The sequence below is a fragment of the Camelus bactrianus genome, chromosome 6, assembly GCF_048773025.1.
Source record: "Camelus bactrianus isolate YW-2024 breed Bactrian camel chromosome 6, ASM4877302v1, whole genome shotgun sequence".
Classification (NCBI taxonomy): Eukaryota; Metazoa; Chordata; class Mammalia; order Artiodactyla; family Camelidae; genus Camelus; species Camelus bactrianus.
The window spans coordinates 81,004,870-81,011,213 of NC_133544.1; the positions used below are offsets into that span (position 1 = coordinate 81,004,870).

Genomic DNA, 6,344 nt, shown 5'->3' on the forward strand with positions numbered 1-6,344 from the left:
CCAAGGACCTTGACACTAGGAGATTGTGGAGGCCCAGAAAACTCCTTGGTGATTGAGGGGACCTGGAAATTCAACCTTCAGTGTTCGTACAGGTGCTGGAAACTCCACCTTAGGTGATTGTAGGGGAACCAGGTATCTTAGGTTATTGTGGGAAGACAGGAAACTCAACCTTAGTTGAGGGTGGGGCACCGGAAAATTCTGCCATAGGTGATACTGGGACACATGAATATATATATATTTTTTAATTAAAGTATAGTCAGTTTACACTGTTGGGTCTAGATCTGGTGTACAGATAATTTTTCAGTCATATATAAAAATATATTTGTTTCCATATTCTTTTACATTATAGGTTACATTAGATATTGAATATAGTTCCCTGTGCTACAGAGTATAAACGAATTTAACTATTTTATATATAGTAATTAGTATCTACTAAACTCAAAATTCCCAGTTTAAACCTTTCCATGCCATTCTCCTCCTGGTAACCTGGTATGTTTTCTGTGGCTGAGTTTGCTTCTGTTTTGTAAATAACTTCAACTGTCTTTCCTTTTTTGAGATTCCACCTGTAAGTGGTAACAGATGGTATTCTTCTTTCTCTTTCTGGCTAACTGAACTTAGAATGATGAACTCCAGGCCCATCCATGATGTTGCAAACAGCATTATTTTATTTTTATTATGGCTGAGTAGTATTCCATTGTAAAAATATCCATAATTTCTCAATCCAGACATCTGTTGATAACCATCTAAGTTGACTTAGCTTGGCTATTGTATATAATGTCGCTATGAACATTGGGGTGCATGTATCTTCTCAATTTAAACTGCTCTCTGGATATATACACAGGAGTGTGATTGCTGGAACATATGGTAAGTGCAGTTTTAGTTTTTTGAGGAATCTCCAGTGTTTTCCATAATGGCTGCACCAAACTACATTGTCACCAGCACTGTAGGAGGGTTCCCTTTTCTCCAGAATTTATTGTTTTTGGACTTCTTAATGATGGTCAGTCTGACTGGTGTGAGGTGATACCGGATTGTAGTTTTGATTTGCAGTTCTCTGATTATGAGCGATATGGAACATTTCTTTCTGGGAGTATTGGCCATCTGTGTGTCGTCAGTGGGGAATTGCATGTTTAGGTCTTCTGCCCATTTTTGGACTGGGTTATTTGTTTATCGTTATTAGATGTGTGGGCTGGTTAGATACTGTGGAAATTAAGTCCATGTCAGCCTACTATTTTGCAAATATTTCCTCCCATTTTTGGTTTGCTTATGACTTCCTTTGCTGTGCCAAAGCTTGTAAGTTTAATTAAGTCCCAGTGTTTAATTTCTACAGCCTGAGGAGACTGGCCTAGGAGAAGTTTGCTAGGATTTATATCAGCTAATGTTCTACCTATGTGTTCTTCTAAGACGTTTATAGTGTCTGGTCTTCTGTCTTTAATCCATTTGCAGTAAACTTTTATGTATGGTGTGAGGGAGTATTCTAAGAGCACTGAGTTACCTGCAGCTGTCCAGAGTTCTCAACAGCATTTGTTGAGGAGACCGTCTTTGCTCCCTTGTGTGTGTGTATGTGTGTGTATATATATATATTGGGATATGCACTTATTTTTAATAAAAAAATTATTTTTCTCCAACAATTGATTTGCACATGGAGGTCCATGACTCATGGTCAATTCTCAAATACAGGCAACTGTTTGGACATGCGGAGAATCGTTCACAACCCCCCAGGACATATCCAGGGCCTCCTCCCTCCAAGAATGACATGAGCAACCAAAGTCTGCATATTTCTTTCAGCTTCCAGGGTTAAAGCCCAAGAAAGCGCCTCCTTCTTACTGAAGGAGGGTCTTCACATCCTCGGGAGGGGCGTCTCCACTTGGCCCTACAGGGCAGCAGGTGTGGCTACTCCAGGTCACCACACCTGGCACGTCTGGATCACCTGCAAGGCCCTCACCTCCTCCATGCTCTTGTCCTTCTCCACCATGGCTAGGAGGGACTGCTCTGTTTCCAGCTGCTTGAGACACGAACGCCACCAGGTTCTTGGCAAAGACGTGGATGAGAGGCTCATCTGGCCCGAGGAGGACTTCAGTGGTGAGCACGGGCTTGCTGATGTCACCGGTCACGTTGCTGGGTTCCAGGGAGACCAGGGTCCCCATTTTCCCGAACTGGATCACCACCACCAGGATGTGGCTGCTGAAGGCTGTGCAGACCACCTGGGTTGGGACACCACTTGAGTCTTCTGTTTTGATAACACCAAGGGTTTGCCTTTCATGGCTGGGTCTGTTCAATGGTAACTTTAGTTTATGTTTAAAAGGAAGGGGGGCGGGGAGGAGTAAATCAGTCAATTTCAGATAGGACTTGGCCCTCCAGAATATGTACCACTTGGGATTAAAACAGAGTAAGAGGTGGGGGGCGTACAGCTCAGTGGTGTAGAGCGGATGCTTAGCATGCATGAGGTCCTGGGTTCAATCACCAGCACTTACACTTTAAAAAAATATATAGGCGCATTCAAAAGCCTGTCTCTGGTTATCCACACAGGTTTCACTCGCCTGGCTTCGCTGACTAGACACACACGTATACCCAGGCCATGCAAAGGCGGGATGTCAAACACGCTTTTGTCTCTAGAGGTAGGTTGGGGCCCTCGCTGTTTGCACCGCGGGGCCCCCACACCGTCCTGCGGGCTCCCAGTTGAGTCACGGGCGGGGAAGGAAGCGCCGCAGGTGCAGAAGCAGGACCCGGGCCAGTGGCCGCTGCGCCCCCGCCGCCCCTCCGGTCCGCCCGCTGAGGTTTCATTTTCCCTGTCTGGGGACAACACCGGTCCCGCAGGAGCAGCAGCACCCCCACCACGGCGCGGGGCAGAGGGCGGCCGGCGCTGCACGGGGCCCGCGGGGACGCCCGCCCCCCCCTCCACGGCACCGACCACGCCGCCCGCCTCTCGCGTTCACCGCCCCGCGCCGCGCCCGGGAGTCGCTCCGTTGTATATTCTTGCCTCCTCTGGGAAAGATCAATTGACTCAAAGTCTGTGGGTTTATTTGTGGGCCCATTTGTGGGCCCTGGGTTCGGTTCTGTTAATCTATATGTCTGTTTTTGTACCAATCCCATGCCGTTTTTTATTCTGTGTATTTCTTCTGAGGAAGTATAATCAGTGACGATGTGCCAATTTCTGGTGTAGAGCGTGGTGGCCCAGTCATACATATATTCATTTTCATATTTTTGTTCTTCAAAGGTTATTATAAGTTCTTGATTATAGTTGACTGTGCTTTACAGGAGAAATTGGTGCTTTCTGTTTTTCTACACCGTGGTTAATCTGCTCAACTTAAACCCTCAAATGTATCCCTTTTCACCCCCTTCCCCCTGGTAACCACAATATTGTTTACTGTCTCTGCGTGTTGGTCTTGTAGACGAGTTCATGAGCGCCCTCTTTTTCTTGCTGACTGTTTTCTTTTCTCTTGTTTGGATTCCAGATGTGTGTGCTATCGTTTGGTAGTCTCCTTTCTGTCTCTGGCTTACTTCACTCAGAATGTCGTTCTCCAGCTGAATGCATGGTGCTGCAAATGGCTTTATTTCTAGTTTTTGGCTGAGTGGTATTCCAGTGTGAGAATACGGCACAACTGCTTTAGTGAGTCATCGATCTGTTGATGGACATTTAGGTTGCTTGTATGTCTTGGCTATTGTCTGTAGTGCTGCTCTGAAGATTGGGGTGCATGTATCTATTCGATGTGGATCTATACCTAGGATGAGGAGTGCCAGATCACGTGGTAAGTGTATTTTGAGTTTTTGTGAGGAATGTCCAGGGTGTCTTCCATAACGGCTGCACCGAACTGCATTGTCACCAGCACTCTAGGAGGAATTGATCGTTTTTGGACTTTTGAAGGATGGCCGTTGTGACTGGTGAGTGGTGATACCTCATTGTGACTTTGATTTGCAGTTCTCTGATTACTAGTGATACTGAGCATTTCTTTCTGGGAGTATTTGCCATTTGTGTGTCTTCAGTGAGGAATTGTGTGTTTAGGTCTTTTGCCCATTTGTAGATTGGGTTGTATGTTTATTGTTCTTCCATGTGTGAGCTGGTTTTATATATATATAAATGAGATTGACAAAGGAGTAATTGCCAGAATGTAGTACAAGCTCATACAACTTAAGAATAAAAAAGCAACCCCATGCAAAAATGGGCAGAACACCTAAAAAAGCAGTACTCCAATGCACACATACAAATGGCCAACAGGACATGAAAAAATGCTGAATATCATGACTTAACAGGGAAATTCACATCAAAGCTACAGCTGACTGGATAAAGAAGTTGTGCTACTCTTATACATTGGAATACTAGTCAGCCATAAAAAGGAATAAAATAATGCCATTTGCAGCTACATGGATGGACCTGGAGATCGTCATTCTAAGTGAAGTAAGCTAGAAAGAGAAAGAAAAATACCATTTGGTATCACTCATATGTGGAATCTTAAAAAAAAAAAAAAAAAAAGACACAGAAACAAAAAGAGGACCGTAATGAACACATCTACAAAACAGAAACAGACTCCCAAAAAGTAAACAATTTTATGGTTGCTGGGGGAAAGGGGGCAAGAGGGAAAAATTTCAGAGGTGGAGATTAGCAAAGGTTAACCACTGTATCTAAAAATAAATAAAAAACAAATTTCTCCTGTATAGTACAGTGAACTATATTCAATATCTTACAATGACCTTTAATCAAAAAGAAAATGAAAAGGAATATTTCTGTATTTATGCATCACTGTTACTTTATGCTCTACAGGAGTAATTTACACACTGTAATTGACTAAACTTTAAAAAAAAAAAATACAGTGAAATAAAGCCCCATATTGTTACCAAAGCAGACATATGGATCAATGGAACAGAATAGAGACCCCCATAAATAAACCCACAGACTTCTGGTAAATTAATCTTTAACAAAGGAGGCAAGAATATGCAATTGAGCAGAGTGTCTCCTCAACAAACTGCTGAGAAAACTGTACAGCTCAATGTAGTTAGAATACTCCCTCAAAGCATACATAAAAATTAACTCAAAATGGATTAAAGATTTAAGACCAGACAATATAAATCTCTTTAAAGAAACATAGGGAAAACATTTGACATCAATCTTTGCAATATTCTCCTAGGGTAGTCTACCCAGGTAAAGAAATAAAAGCAAAAATAAACAAAGGGACCTATTTAAACTTATAATCTTTTGCATAGCAAAGGCAACCAAAAGGAAAACAAAAATCTACCTACAGAATGGGAGAAACTGTTTCCAAAAGAGGAGACTGACAAAGGCTTAATTTCCAGTATCTGTAAGAAGATCTAAAGAAGCAATTCTTTAATGATAATAAATGACCAATAGGCACATGAAAATATGATCAATATCGCTAATTCTCAGAAATGCAAATCAGAACTACAATGATTTCTTACCTAATACCAGTCAGAATCGTGATCATTAAAAAGTCCACAAATGTTAAATGCTGGAGAGGGTGTCGAGAAAAGGGAACTCTTGCAGACTGCTGGTTGCAATGCAGTATGGTGCAGCCATTATGGAGAACAGTATGGACATTCCTTAAAAAACTAAAAATATACTTACCATATGATCCAGCAATCCCACTCCTGGGCATATATCCAGAGGGAACCTTAATTCAAAAAGATACCTGCACCCCAGTGTTCATAGCAGCACTATTTACAATAGCCAAGACATAGAAACAACCTAAATGTCCATCGAAAGATGACTGGATCAAGATGTGGTGGTATATATATACACACATACAGAATACTACTCAGCCATAAAAAAGAATGTAATAATTTGGTGCAACATAGATGGACCTAGGTATGGTCATTCTAAGTGAAGTAAGTCAGAAAGAGAAAGAAAATTACCATATGATAGCACTTATCTATGGAATCCCTCTCCCTCAAAAAAGACAAATGAGCTTATTTATACAACAGAAACAGTCTCGCAGACAGAAAAAAACAAACTTATGGTTACGAGGGGTTAAAGGGGTTGGAAAGGAATAAATTGAGAGTTTGAGATTTGGAGACACTACTGTATATAAAATGGAGATATTTCTACTGTATAGCACAGGGAACTATACTCAATGTCTTATAGTAATGTATGATGAAAAACAAGATGAAATGGTATATACATATGTATGTATGACTGAAACATCAAGCTGTATACCAGAAATTAACAACACTGTAAACTATACGTCCCTTAAAAAAAAAGGTGGGGGGCAGATGTACATGTACAATGGATTACTAAATTTGCCATTTGCAACATGGATGGACTTTGAGGGTATTATGCTAAGTGAAATAAGATAGCAAAAGATAAATATTGTATATTATCACTTATATGTGGAGTC

At 41.5% G+C, this 6,344-nt stretch overlaps 1 pseudogene; it reads right to left on the bottom strand.

Moving 5' to 3' along the window:
• Positions 1-227: 227 nt before the first annotated feature.
• On the bottom strand, positions 228-5,589 carry LOC123612647 (proteasome assembly chaperone 3 pseudogene; annotated as a pseudogene).
• Between the last annotated feature and the right edge of the window lie 755 nt (positions 5,590-6,344).